The following is a 15,735-nucleotide window of genomic DNA, read 5'->3' as shown; positions in this document are numbered from 1 at the left end:
AGGTTTTATCTCAGAACTTTTGGGGTTTGTGAGATGAGTGGGACATGAGTTTTACTCTTCCATTCCCACCACAGAAGCCAGGTAGAAACAAGTACTGTGAACTGCAATTGCAATAATTTGAAAGGTTGCTAGTTTCATACAAGTCCATCCAAATGTGCATTTTCTACTGTGGGGAAGGAGAATAATTATTTTCAGCCTTTATAGCATGTTCTTAATCTTTTGTATTTGAGGGACCTCAGTAGAACATTGAGATTAACTCACTTCCACACACCTGGCCTTAGAATGTATGCATACATTGGTCATTTCTGGAAATCCAGAAATAGAAAGTTGACTTGACATTAATTAGTTTATATCTAATGGTTGAGGGTAGACAAGTCATGCAGACCTACAGCAACCATGCTGTGTGGTAACTATAAAATCAGTGTTAAGATAAGAAGTAGGCTTTACATGTTGTGAATCTTTGCCTTTAGAAAACAGTAGTTAAACATTTATTGAAAATGAATTTGTGGATTTGAGAAGGTCAGTGCTGGTTGACTAAACATTGCTGAAACAGCTCACTTTATACAGAAGAAAACACGGACTTGTTTGTGTACAGATGACGTCAACTAGACACAGTTCACAGCAGTTTTAAAACTGTAAGATTACAAATCCACGTAACTACTTTGAAACAAACATTTCCCTGGCACATAGAACCCCAATTGTGTAATTATTTTGAAAATAAGACAAACACTGATGAGAAATCCTTCATTGTAAAGGTTGCCTCTTGTAGGTTCAAATGACAGCCATTAAGAAAATAGGAGGGAAACTCTTCCCTATCCTATATAAAAAGGACTTTTTTCCCCCTCTGAAGAATGTCCATGTGGGAAAGACAGCTTTAGATCCCACTTTTGCTGAGGAAGACTTTCTGTGTGCAGAAGTCTCACAACTGCAGAAGTTTCGTGCTGGTTGGGTGGACAGAGGGTAAGATCCAGCAAGTCACACTGAGATCATTTGCAAGACAATGTCATGCCACCAGTGCAGATGCTCTCTACCGTGTGGTGCCAAGATGATTAGGGCTGGAGCAGTTCGAAGGGGATGACTGAGGCAGGTCATCCTGGGTGCTGCAAGAGGTGGGTCAGGGGGAAAAGGGGAACTGCACACAGGAAATCAGGAAGATGTACAATCATTCTGCTGCCTTCTTTGCTTCAGAAAGTGCTTCATTTTTGCCTATGTGAATTTCCTATGTGGGAAAGGGTTCACACATAACAAAGCACTTCACATCTCTGGACACAGGTGAAATACGAAAAATGGCATCAATTGATGTTTAAACTTAGGTTATTATGAGTGAAAATTTGCTAAAAAATAATTTCTTCACATCGTAGATGTAAAAGGGGCTTCATTTGATATTATGCATTATATTATTATGACTGATTAATAAGTAGAATTGAACTATGAGATTGATATCAATTAATGTGAAGGGATTTTCCCGTGCCTGGTGCCCTCTTGTGGGAGTGGGAACACTGTCAGCATTTCAGTGTGAGATCAGCTTATGTGAGAGTACCTTTGCAGTTTTCTGGAGCGGGACAAAGCACTTAATGTGCAGGCAGTAGATCCTGGAAAGGAAGTCTATATGCCTCTGAAATACAAATATTGAACCACAAGTTTTAAATCTCTGTATTTTTTACTTATCCACAAGATTGTACTAGGCAAAGAGAACAAAGATATTCAATATAAGCATTGCATTTGCTACCACTTCTCACCTTGTAAAATGTACAAACTAAAACTGTTTTAAATAACCACACCAAGTCTATGTAAAAAAAACCCAAAAAACAAAAAACCAAAAACCCAAACCAAACCAGAAAACCAGAAAGAAACCCCAAAACCACTGTTAAAACCAGACAGAGATTTCAGTGCTGTGAGATGAGATTTCAAAACTAAGCTAAGAAGGTAATTAAAGTGGAGTTATAGTTATGTAGTTCTAACAGTTCCCTTTGCAGAAATACATAATTTCTGTCAATACTGAGTGACATGATGTCATGACTACATGATGCAATTTGTCTATGTAACAACCAATGGAAAAAAAACTTGTTTTTTACATTTAAGCTGTAAACCTGCAAAATTCAAGGGTGACAGAGGAAGAACACTTGGTATAAATGGTCAAATTCCATTCTCAGAGCCTAATCCTAGGTTAGATTTCTGGGAGAGGTTTTCCATTAATGTCCTTGCAGATTTATTTGCTGGGTCAAATACCTATTTATATTGTGGTATTTCCAAGTATAATATGTACGGGTTTTCTAGATTCTCTTCTTCAGGAGGCTTTACATGGACAGTATCACAGAGATTCAGCTGTGATGGTCCAACCCATCATTTTTTAGCAATCGTAATTTTAACTGTACATGATTCAATTCAGAATTTCTAGATAATTTGTATTGATCAGCACAACTAAAATGGTTTTCCTACATAAAGGTCCAGAAGAGAGAGTGGTTGGCTTTTCCAGGTTTATCGACAGTGTGAGGAAGGTCTGATCTGAACTCTTCTGGTAGTGATACATATCCTATAGAGCATGATGCAGAAATGCAACATAATATCCACAAAATACACATATTTTGTAAGTGCTGAAAAATATGGCCAACAAATGAATGAGTGACAGATTAAACGGTCATTCCCTGTTCATGTTTATTTTAAGTATTCTGTTCCATGCCTGAAGTACAGTCAATAAACCTATTTAAAATTACTGATAACTACTACATCTTAAAAATCCATTTTATCCATAGTTTGCATAGTTTTCCACAGCTTCTGAATTCTGAATAAGCATTAGCTAATACTTATAATCATGTTGTGATGTAGGGAGGCAGGTAAAGAAAATCAAAGAAAAAAACTTTATCCTGTGCCACAGAGAAAAATTGTACCTGCATGAAAAGCTGACTGGTTACTTTGGGAATTCAGTCAGTTTGAGAAAGAATGAAGGAAAATGGGAAAATGAAGTATTTAACTCAAATATACACGAATTACGTTTGCGTGTATTTTCTTTTGCTCTAGTAACTTGATATTTCTTTGATGATACAACTGTGAACAGTATAGAAGGAAGTAGAGAAGGGACATACCAAGCACGTACTGGGCCAGCTCTGGAGAACAAGGAAGTTCAACACATACAGCTAGGACATTACTGCAAGGTGGTATGACTTTAAAAACAGGAATGAGAGGTGGGTAGAAAGCATACTTTACATTGCTAAGGAGTCAATTTGATTGTGATAGGATTAATAAACAGCAGCTCAAAATCCTCTTACATTAACTAGTTATTAGGATAACTATAAAATCCAGTTCTAAAGTCAGATTTCATCTTAAAACTTCCCATCATTGCTGCAAATAGACTTTCCTTACTGATGGCAGTAGTAGCAGAAACATTGACAATGAGAGTATCACACCCACATGGCCGTTTAGTGCTAGTCCACAACTGAATCTTGTAGGTGATAGTGCGATACAGAAAAGGCAGTCATCACCCTTGCTTGAGATGCACATCGAGCAATTTTTTCTTAACATTATAGGCTTTTGTTCTGATCAAATGATCTATTGTAAAATCAAATTCACGCATTCATGAGTAGATGCACAGGTTGAAATGAAAAGCCTAATTTTTAAGACCACTCGAGATTCGATTTCATGACTTGCACACAGGTGAAAGAGTTGCATAGGCTAAACTCCAGCCCTTTCCTTACGTGGTCCCAGTGCTCATTCATCACACAACACAAGGCTGATACCCAAAACACAGTGTGTGTCAAGACAGGAAGAATTCAATCTAAATGGCAATGTCAGAATCAGGCTTTTGATCACTGGGAAAAATATTTCCATTTTCTCAACCTCCAGGATCCAGGCATACTGGTTCCCATTTGATTTTAGAATCGAGGTATGAGAGCTGAGGAACATACTTAGCTCAGGGTTCACCTGCTGCAGTAGCAGCTAGAGGTGCTGCTTAGAAGAAGGTGTGAGCCTGGCCTGCACACTTTCCCTTCCTTATGTGGACAAGGGGTGCTAGAAGGTGCACCCCTGTCTGTTGCTGTAGTGGTCCAGCTGTTTTTCTGATCAATAACCTAATAGGAAGCCATAACTTAAACACTAGTGCATTGCAAGATATGACTCTGCCACCCTAGGAGCCTGTTATATTATAAGGCAGGGGTTTCTCTTTCTGCGAATCTGAGGGAAGCAGCACGAACACAGAGAGAAGTCAACAAGGATACCAAGGATATGGCTAGAGAAGCACTTTTTTAGCGTGACTCAGAGGAAATCACAGAATCACAGAACCGGTTAGGTTGGAAGGGACCACAGTGGGTCATGTGATCCAACCTTCCGGCTCAAGCAGGGTTATCCCAGCGCACAAGGCACAGGATTGTGTCCAGATGTCCTGAATATCCCCACCGAGGGAGATTCCACAGCCTCTCAGGGAAATCATCATAAAATGGTGTCAGAAAAAAAAAAAATGAAATCAGGTGTCACAGACACTATATTTTTGTGAAAAAAACACTTGGTTTATTGCCGGCTTGCTCTAGGCAAAGAGAATGTGCAGTACCAAGGCTCTGCCATCAGATGGCAATGCTTATTTATGACAAACCACTGCAGAACCAGAGCCTGGCAGCCCTCCGGAGGCAGAAGAGACCGATCTGGGCAGCTTCATGTGTCTGTCCCTTGGAAAGTGGTAGTGAAGCTCAGCACTGATGGTGACCAAGTAAAGGTCGGCTCTCTCCATCTATACCAGTAGACAAGAAACTGACACTGTATTTCAAATCTACTGCTAATATAAAATGATTATTTAAATCCTAGTGGAAATGGTGCATTCATTATCCTGAGGTCTCTGCTTGTACTCAATGAATACTTCACACACACTGATCTCTGCATCTGTCTTCCCTGTCTGCTTGCTTTCAGACAGTTTCCAGTGGTTCAGCAGTACACGACTAGACGTTCTGCATTTGACATCCTTAAGTTCTGCTGTTGGCTGGTGATGGCTGTGATTATTATTTTTAGTACTGCAGTTGTTTAGGATGAAGGGCATGATTTCATAGAAGTAATTATTGGCATTGTACAGAAAGAAAAGAAAAAACAGTCCTTATCCTACACAGTTCACAGTCTGAGATTAAGAGAAAACAGAAAAAAAGAGGCGTATAAAGGTGCCCCTGGTTTTACAGATTAGCTCCTGCAATGCTCGTGTGTATACAGATGAGCTGCTGCAATGCTTCCACTGCCATTCAAAACTTTACTGTCAGTTATTCACCTTTACCTCTTTGCACGGTAAAGTCCAATGTTGATCTGTGAATGGTGTTTTTTCTAATGTGTGTTGAATATATCACCTTAAGGAGAGAAAAAAAATTAAAAATTAGTTTTGGGGGGAAAAAATGAAAAATAACCGGCAAGAATTACACATATTGAGTTGAAAAAAAAATTTCACTGCACAAATTGTGTGAGACTGCCAAGTAACACATCCCTAACTCTTCCAGCTTACATAAAGAACAATCAGCAAACTGTCCTTGTACATTCAGTGCTTCCTTCTGTTCGCAAACCCAGATTGCGGGTTCAGCCATTTACAGGCTGAATACCAAAGCCAATTAAGTAGGCCTCATGTGTGTTTTGTGACATGAACCCTATGAGACAGGAGTCAAAACATCTTGTCCTCAGCCTCCACCATGTCTTAATTGCAAAGGATGAGCAAGCACTGTGAAACTCTAGGCACAACTGGAAGTTGATTAAGTTTATTTTTATAGGGGAAAGAAGATAACTGCTTTTATCATGACTAAAAGGATTTCTCTTTCATGCCACAGATACAGGCCTTAGTAAGGCATTATACATGTATTTTATTCTTTACAGATGCAATAGCTGTGCAGTGCTCAAGGTGAACTAGATGGTCTAGAGCAGAGGTCTCTAAATATTTTTTTGTTATGCACTCATATAAGTCAAAAGTTCTTGAGTATTCACTCCAGTATTTGTATGCTTATTTATTAATTATATACAGGTAATATTATATTAATGTTAGACACAGTAATAAAATATACACAAAATAGAAATGAAAAATTTATGACATAAAGATAAACAATATTGTAAAATTTTACTTTATTTTATTATTTAATGATAGAAATATGCTTTCTTCCTGCACCACAGTGTCTTGTCTTGTGTATCCCATGGGGTGCAGCAATGCCAGTTGGGAGATGACTGCTCTACAGACAAAAACTCTGAGGTCTAATATCCATTGTCTTGTATCCAGCCAAAAGGATACTTCTGTTCTGATTTACACGGGATATGATATGTCTCTCCATATCCATTTAACCTTTATGTATGTGGATGGCTGCAAGCAAAAGGTATTCATAGGTGAAAAGAACTTAAAGAGCTGGGTCAAGACTGACACCTACAGATTAATAAGATCCTGGGATCTCACAGAGCAGACAGAACAGGTTTTGAGGGAGAAAAAGATGTATGTGGCTGCTTCTTTATGAAGTATTTGAGCATTAAACCAGTTTAATGCAAGTGTTTTTTAATGGTATTTTGGGGAATACTTCAATTTGAAATTTAATGGAGAAGTGCTTTTAGAAACAAAACAATGAGATTAAATCATATAACAAATTATATATTGAGAAGGGGAAAAGTGAAAAGGGGAAACAGGCAAACAGGAAAACAAGAACGTAAGAAAAACATTATTGCACTACTTAAGAACAGGAACCAGTCCAGCTTATGAAAGGAAATGTTCACAACAGCTGTGAAAGTCTCATGCAAGAAATATACAGATAGTTTCTCCAACGATAACACTGTCTTTTAAAATACATTTTTGCAATCCTTCACAGGAACTTTGTTTTTCTTGATTTTTATGTAGCAACTTTATGTAATACAATCTCCAGCTCCTAAACTTGAAAACATTCATATTTAACCATAATTTATCAAGGTATACAATATTATTTCCTTAGTAATACCAGGATAATATTAAAGTATTACAAAGGCAATAATATTGCATAGTTAGAATTTAAAAAACCAGTGAGACATTCTTACTGTTTGACTTTTTCAAACCCAGAAATGATTGGTTAATTTAAGAAGTCCCTGCCACTCCTCCCATTTTTTGTCATGTAGAAGCAACCTTCCACAGGGAATTCTAATTGACGTACCAAAACCCTTAAGTAGATGTTTTAGTCAGGAGTTTCAGCACTCAAGGCAAAAGACCTTGAGTTCCCAGTCCTACTTCCACTCAGGCATACCTCCTGTTAAAGCACTGACTCCTGAGAGCCCCCATCTAAAGCTGGCTTTGAGATACCTGCTCCCACCTCTCACAGCATCGCATGGGAACTTCTTTGGTCTGGTCACACAAAGCTAGCTGAACAGTTAGAACTGCTGTGAGACAGAACATCACCCTGTGCTACTTTAAAAACAGTCTAGGTTTTAGTGGGTGGGAAGAGCTGCTTGAAACTTCTGTGTCCGGCACAGAGCCAATCACTGAAGGCTTTGACAATGGGCAGGTTACTGGCCCAATTAGACAAGTTGGTAATACCTCTGTGATGACATATTTAAGAAAAGAAAAAGCATGGGAAGCACTCTTTTCTTGCTCCCCTCGGAGGCGTGGCGAGGAGTCCCCGGGACTCTTCCCGGAGAGGGCCACTGGGCCCTTCCCGCCGCGGCGGCTGGGGCCGTGCTGCGGGGCGGCATCCCGGTGCCATGGGCAGCCGAGGCTGTGCGGCTGGGACCAGCACTGGGAGCACCCGTGTGGCCGGGGTGCTGCAGCCGCTGACACCTCAGCATGGCTCGCAATTAACTTCACTTGCTTAGCTGCTTTTAACCACCTATGCTGCGGGCAGAAGGGCAGGGGCAGCAGCAACTTTTTCTTTTTCAGCGCCCTGCATGAAGAAGAGGCGCTGAGTGGAGCCGGTGGCCGGCGTGGCCCGCGTGGTGCCAACGGAGACCACGGCCAGCAGCAAGGGGCATGGCGAGCAATTGCCCGATACAGAACCCAGACAGGATCAACCTTTCAGCACTGTAGACCTCTATAAAAACTTTTCAATTTATAGAACCTGACACCAAATGAAGCTTGCAGACACCAATTCTCTCCCAAGTCAGAGACAAGGAGAAAGGGAAGACACGTGAGGAGAACCAACATGGTAACACCGAGGTCAGTGAAAAAAAGGAGAGGGAGGAGGTGCTCCAAGCCCTGGAGCTGAGATTTTCCTGTGAGCCATGGTGAGGACTATAATACAACAAACTGTTTCCCTGTAATTCATGAGGTGCATGGGGGGGTGCAGAGATCCATGCACAGCACGTGAAGAAGAGTACTCACGCTGGAGTGCATGGATGCTGAAAAGCTGTAATCTAGTGAGGAACCTGGACAGAGGGAGATGACCCTTGCTTTTAGAGACAGAGGAAGAGAGCCTTCGCCTCCAAACTAGAACAGCTCATCCTTAAAAGACTAAACGCCATGAACTAAAATGGTCCACGCTAGGCAGTTGTGGAAAGACTGCTTGGCCCGTGGGAGGGACTCACGTTGCAGCATGTTCAGGAGGGACTGCTGCCTGTGAAAGTTAAAACCACACTAGAAAAGTTCACAGAGAACTATCTCCCATGGGAAGGATCCCACAGCACAGCAGAAGAAACTCTCTTCCTTAAGCATACTGAAGAAAGATTTTTAAGAAGTGAAATACTGACCAAAACCCCATGTTTTGTTTCCTTGCGCGGTTGGTGGAAAGAGGGAGGGACTGGGAAAAAAAGGTGTTCGGAAAGTTCACTTTTGTTCTCATTACCCTTTTTACTTTTAATTCTGTTAATAATAAATCTTCTTTATACTGTTTAAGTTTTGAACCTGTTTTGCCTTAAAGTTTTTTTCAGTAATCCTTAACTCATGAAAATGAAGTTTTCAATTCCCCCTCTTCTGCTCAACTATAGTAGAGGAAAATAAGTAAATGGTTTTTTTGTAAGTGCCCGGTTCTTAACCAGTGTCAAACCGCGACATACCCCCATGCCAGATTTTAACAGTTTGAAAACTTTTCAGCTACAAACCTGGGGCTACTTAAGCTTTTGACGAATAACTCCAATCTGTCTGAAGCTTTTAGGGTCACAGTTCTGCAAATAACTTGAAGGCTGCAGTGAGCACCAAATCTTAAACCAAATCTTAGCTCAGCCAATAGCCTCTGCATATCCTACATCATACCATAGTTGTTTGGCTTATAACCCAATTCTGACATTTATACAGTGTCATTTGATCTTTTCACACAGAATCATAAATTGGATGAACCACACTTAAAGTTAAAAATGAAAACAGAGTTAAGCAACAGATAGATTTCTTGACCTGCATTCTTCTTAAAGACAAAAGCTGCAAACGAGCCATAGGCTGCTGTGGCAATGAAGAAACCCACTGATTGCTTTTTCGGCAACTTTCAGATCTACGAATGCTTAATGATTCATTTAAAGTAAAATAAACCCTGTTCTCACATTTAGCCCATTTTTGTTTCTTTCACTAATTTAGCTTTTTCTTGTCTGCAATCTAAAACAAGTAGTTTTAGACCTGGCAAAGGCCTGTGCTGTTCCACTTTTCTTTTTTTCAGCAATAATCTCATCATTTCCAACTAATAACACATATTTAATTCACTTTACTATATTAATATTAGTGCCAGGGAATGCAAGTTCCATACACAAAGGCCTGTCTGAATAAGTCCAAAATTTCTGAGTGGGCATGAGCTGTGGTTATTTTGCTTAATGTAAATGAATTTTGCTGCAGGTATACCCTGTTGGTAGAGATTATATCCTCTACTCAAAGTTAAATTATCTTGTCAGCAAATTTGTGTGTCCTGATTTTACATTAATTACACAAATATTTAGCAAGTGTGTTCTTGCTTCCCACTGAACTCCTTTTGTTTGAATGCTTTTTATAAAAGCATTGCTATCTAAAATGGCTTGGGGAATGTATGGCATTACTTTTTAATGAAAAGAAAGATTGGGGATTCTAAAGGAAGAAGTTAAACTCCAATGTGCCACCTTTCTTGCTGGTCTTGTGGAAAGCCTTACAAAGCTGACTGGCACTTTTTACTTAGGACTGTGGCAGGACGATACAGGGTTTCTGCACAATGCCGTGCACACATTTTTAGCCCATGTTCCATGAGCTACTTATCTTCAGACCCTGGTCACAGCTGCCCTGTCCTTCTTAAAACCAAGCTAGGAATGGTTCTTAGAGGCTGACAGAATCTGAATAATAATGTACTGATATGCTGGGAGAGCATATCAACAAGAGGGAAAAGGTAAAGTGTTTTGTTGCTTGATGGTCTGAATAAAAAAGAGCTCTGAAGAGATATGAAGCAAAAAAGAAAGAGATACAAATGAAAAATAACTTTTCTCTAAAATAAGGAGAGTGAATGAATAACCTAAGTCAGTGAAATGGGTGTCTCACTGACAAAATACCAGGCCACCTCTATACTAGGATGTATTTAAAATCTGATTTTGAACACTTGTTTTGGAAATGCAATTCTCTGTTTTCTAGATCTGAGTTTTGACTGCAGGAGGACATGCACTGCAACTGTTGGGATAACTCTTACTTACTTTTGAATGAGCTTTGGTGTCCTGCCGGCTGAATAGCTCTTGTGTGATGTATTGTTTCCTCCTTCTCTGGCGAGAAAATCTGGTAGGTTGTGGTCTTTGCCTGTAATTTTGTACAGTCACTAAAGAGCATGCTGTGAAACTTGTCTGAGGTGACAGCTCTCACTGCCATTCAGTTTCTACTTTAGATTCTGTTTCAGATGTTTGTTTGTTTGTGGTTTGTGGGGTTTTTTCTTATACTGCCAGCCCTCTTATGTCAGTCTTTTGCCCAAGTTCTTAAAAGGTTTGCATCGCTGTTAGTAAGGAAGACTCCACAGCTCAGACTCTATTAACATTCCCTGTAAACTGGGGAAAAGGAGAGGATTCTCAGTCTTCCTCTTAGGTTTCAATCTAAAAAGCTGGGAAAAGTCATTTTACCTAGAGAAGCAACCTGGCGTACTCTTATAGAAAAAAGAAAGTAAAATCTTGGCCAAATGAGTGGTTATTACTTTTATGTTTTCCTGGGTTTGGAACTTGTAATTCTATTTTCAATCTGTTAATTTCAGTTTACACAACAAAATTAAACCAGAAGATTGCTGGAAACCTTGATTGCTTTGAAAAAACAGACTATTGCTATAGCCAAGATAAGTGTGCTTTACTGAACAAGCAGAGTAAGAGCTATCTGGTGGCTATAATCAACACATGAACTAAGGTAAATAGAGGCATCTTTCAAGTTCTACTACCATATAGGAACTTAGGGATATATATGAGCATGAAATAAAAAATTAAAGTTATTTACGTAAAGCTGCATGCTTTGAAATGAGGCATTGTAATGCCTCATAAATCAGGGACTCATGGTTACTGTGAATAGTAGTGGTGTATGAACCAGGATATTTGAATGAATTAGTGGGTAGGTATTCATAAATGTCACTCTGTTTCTCTGTATTCATGGAAAGTCAAACCAGCAAATTATCAGTGGAAAGTTCCACACTCTGAAGTAACCAAAAAGCCAAAGGCCACTCTATAATGGACTGCCAGAAGTATCCCATGAGCCATCACTGTCACATTTAAACTTTCAGTAGAATTAAAAATGAAGAAAAATGGAAGCAACACTTAGGTGAAACATGCTGATCTGCTATGTTATTACAATTTTTCTTTATCTTACACAGTTATAACAGTCAAAAGGTCAGGCTGCGAAATGCCAAGAACATCCCTGTGGCTGATTTGTTTATCCTGGGAACGCTTAAGAAGGACTGCACGGGCAGTCATAAAATTTTAAAGAGCTATGGTAAGTCTCACTGCAAATAACACCTTCATTTTTACAGTAAAGTAGTCCAGTCAAACAGAAACAGGTCACTCATCTCCAGTGCTGAGCCCATTTAGGCCCTAAGAGTACACCTTATTTTAATCCCTCTCTTCCAATGCCTTTTGCCTTCCTAGTTTATCTCTGAAAACACAGCCACTTAATGTGCCAGTTCAGAGGTTGCTAAAACTCAGCTGCAACCTACTCTTCAGCCAACCAAAACTGATACTTACGTGCTAAGCAGTAAGTAGTAGATCATACATGGCATGAAACAGGAAAATGAAAACTAGGAGAAGTAATGTTGTCATATTCTCCCTGAATTACAACCAACAGAGATCTCACATGCGAAGTAACAACTACCTTTACAAAAACAGCAGAGTATTGAGTGATGCTTTTCCACTGAAAGGGTACTTTTAAATACTAACTCTTTTTGGTTAAACTTTCAAGAATAACTGATTGTGAATGAAGATGCACAAAATTGCTGTCAATTTTTAGTCTTGCTTAAGAAAAATACAAATGCATAACAAGAAGGTTTCTTCTTGGACTTCTATCAAATTCCCAGGTTATTTGAGAATTTCAGTTCCCTCCCCAACATTAGTGATATAGATTCATACTGGTATATGACATAACTGAGACAAGGTGACTCCCTCTACCTTAGCATTCAGAGTCTGTGCCACTTGTCCAGCAGCCAGATCCACAGGAACTGATTTTTTTACACCGAGAAGTGTAATTCAAATTCAGTCAGCATGGCTGACTGAAAAAGATGACCATTAGATTATGTATCAGGTGTATCAGATTGTGGGCACTGGATGAAAAGGGAAAGTCAAGGTAAAGTAGTTCCCCCAGCCAGAATTTAATACTGGAAAGGACTCTGCCTGACTGATCAAGTTCAGTTTCCTCACAGCCACACACCACAGAAAACAGTTACCAAATGGACAACCATCTACAAATACCTGCTCTGACACCTGCAATCAATGCTCTTTTCTAGCTTCCAACAGAAAGATGTTGACAATTGGCACAGATATTGTGCTATCTGCATGCAACAGCAGAGGTCTGGATAGACAAAAAAAAGCTCTCCTGGTGTCACAATGCAGACCATCCCCTGTGCTACGGAGAGACAAGGCAGCCCACCTGACTCCGAGGGAGGCATGAATGGCAACGAAAAGAGTGTATGAGAGAAAGAGAAAAAATCCCAACATGGAAACATGGAAAATCCAGGAGCATAAAGATAATAGAGATGCCAGTTTCACTAATTCCCTCTTATACTGAAGAATGTATCTCATGAAGTACTAAGCAGTGGAAAAACAGAGGGGCAAGAAGTGTCATGAGATGCCAAAGCTGTGTATGAATCCAACCATTAACTACCGCATTTGCAATTATTTGCTCCTGACAACAGTGTACACTCAGCAGGTTGCAGGATAAGGAATCTTACCACTCTGTTCCTATGCTGCTTGAAAACATCAGCTCCATTCTTTACCTTTGTTCAAGTTCCTATCCCGTTAAAACCAACAGAAAGTTATGAGAGGAACACATCAGGAAAAGGTGTTTATACCTTTTCCAGTGACTTCTTTCTTCTTTGCATAGGGGAGAAAAGACCAGGCCTACAAAGGTCCAAAGTGTTGCCTAGTTCTAGCACAGACACATCTTTTTTGTGCTAGAGAAACATGGAGTGCTCACTAGAGAGATATGAACACAAACACAGAAGGAAATCTGTTGAACATTATGGCTGACTTCGTAAAACTCAGTTTTGAATTTTGTCTTCAGGCAGAAAGTTGAAATGTTCTTTTGTAAAGTCATTTGTTCAATTGGCCTCCATTAATGGAAGAATTGTGCCACAGACCTATGTGGTGCTTATTTTATTAAAAAATCCAGTGTACAGGAAACTTAAAGAAAAGGAGGAAATGAGATTATGAGTGTCTTTGATTATAGAAAGAGAACAGATGAAAAAATACATATATATTGTGGAAATAAAGAATGAGCAAACACAGCAGTTTTGAGTTATTATTACAAGAACTTATTTTGTGGGTATTTCTGTTATGGCATATGTGGGTGATCCCATGATGAACTAATGGTAAAATGGTAAGTTCTCAGTACGTGACAGTTGTAATTTGCTAATATAAGCTCAACAGAAAAAATTCACCGCAGATATAAGCAGATATTCTGAGCTATAAATCTGAGATTTCTAGAGCTGTGCTTTACTATATTAGGCTTGATTTGGACATAACCAAGTGATTATAATTCTTGCTGGAATAAACATATAGAAAATTTGCATAAGCTAAGTCTGATATTTTGCAGATTTGCTCTCTTATTTTCTTACAATACTTGCAGTATAATAACACTGCTTTAGTGCAAAGTAAGTTTTATTTTAATGTATTTGTTTATATCTTCACTCTTACAGAAATTAAAACCCACTTCAATCCTAGCATTGTATTAACATAGCATTTGTGAGCCTTCTGCCCCCTTGGAAGGTAAACATCTAGAGACAACTGGAAAGGAAGTATTTTCCCATAGTTTGAGTCTCTGTATGACACTGCAGTATAAATACTCAACAATAAATTAGAAGTTCCAGAGCTCCCATGACAGCTCTTGCCTATTTCCAGCAGGTAACACAGGATCTGTAGCTATTAATATGTACCAAGGACACAGTACTGCCTGTATCTTCATGCAGACTACTATTCAAGTTAGCACTCAACTAAAGCATTACAGATGAAAGTAATTTGTTCTCTCAATATTAGTCCTTTAGCATACATTAGTTAGCTCATGATTAATTAATATGATCTTGAATATACAGTTCTAATAGTTTAAGATAGTGTTGTAAAGCAGCTTGAGTTATTTTAGGATTTTCTAGGTCTAAAATTGTACTTGATTATATTTACTATAAATGTACATACTTATATACAGATTTAAAAGTGCCATTAATTGTGTGTAATATAAACATGGTTTCTATTGGTAGGGGATGAAATTTTAAATAGAGAAGGATGAGGAATTAATTTAGTAGACATGATGATATTATAATGACAGACACAGAGGCAATCTTAGCGAATTTTTGATTAGTATGTGAAAATTAAACCATGAGTGACTTATGCCATGGCCCTCAATAAATTAAATTATCATCATTGCTTTGCTTCATTGTTTGCTTTATTTATCTCAAGTGAAATATTACCTTCTGTAGATTTTTTTTTACTAGATCCTGAGGCAACTTAGTTTAATAAAACTATTTGATTATTCTGCCAACTTTAAGTCAAAATGATGGTATCTACTTTTACATCAAGGTAGATTTGCCCAAATATTTATTGAATTTTGCTTGCATTTCTGAACCGCAAATTTATCAAGGATTTATCAAGATTCATTTTATCAAAGATTTAACATCCCCACAGACAGTGTATATGCAAAAAGGGTTCCTTCCCCACTAAAGGTTTTTCAGAAGTTGCTATTAATTATGACTGCAAACCCGAACATATTCAATGCCATATCTGCCTATGATCTAGAAATATTTATTACCTGTGATGTCATTTCCAGGTGCCAGATATTAAAATCAACCAGTCACTGCCACATAGCAAGTCAAGTCACCTCTTCCCTCAAGCACAAACTGGCAGTAACAAACCACTACTCAGAGATGAATCTGCCTACTTAACACCTCCTCACTCACATCATTCCCACAAGCAGCAGGTTCTCTTATGAGCTCTGACTAGTGAAACAACATGTCTGTTAAGCAGAGTGCCTAGGAAAAATATGAAATTCTCAAGGGTTATTTTCACATGTATTTATATCATAAAAAGCTAAAAAACCCTTATATGCAGCTGCATCTACTGCATGCCAATGAAACATGACTACATCAATTCACTTAAGAAAAGGAATTAGAGATTTCTCAAAGAATCCCAGATTCCCCATAAATCATGCTTGTGTAGCCTACTTTGTTCACCCAATCCTTAAAA

General features: G+C 38.8%; 1 long non-coding RNA gene across 1 annotated transcript; it reads left to right on the top strand.

Annotated features, from left to right (window-relative positions):
• Nucleotides 1-782: 782 nt before the first annotated feature.
• Nucleotides 783-14,880, top strand: LOC116438605. Its single transcript, XR_004237837.1, has 5 exons — nucleotides 783-960; nucleotides 10,463-10,603; nucleotides 11,064-11,209; nucleotides 11,667-11,785; nucleotides 12,789-14,880. It is a non-coding gene; the product is annotated as an uncharacterized LOC116438605 (long non-coding RNA).
• Nucleotides 14,881-15,735: the final 855 nt, after the last annotated feature.

The sequence above is a fragment of the Corvus moneduloides genome, chromosome Z (assembly GCF_009650955.1).
Source record: "Corvus moneduloides isolate bCorMon1 chromosome Z, bCorMon1.pri, whole genome shotgun sequence".
NCBI classification, from domain to species: Eukaryota; Metazoa; Chordata; class Aves; order Passeriformes; family Corvidae; genus Corvus; species Corvus moneduloides.
The sequence above is the reverse complement of the archived record's forward strand: the minus strand, read 5'-3'. Positions and strand labels throughout refer to the sequence as shown.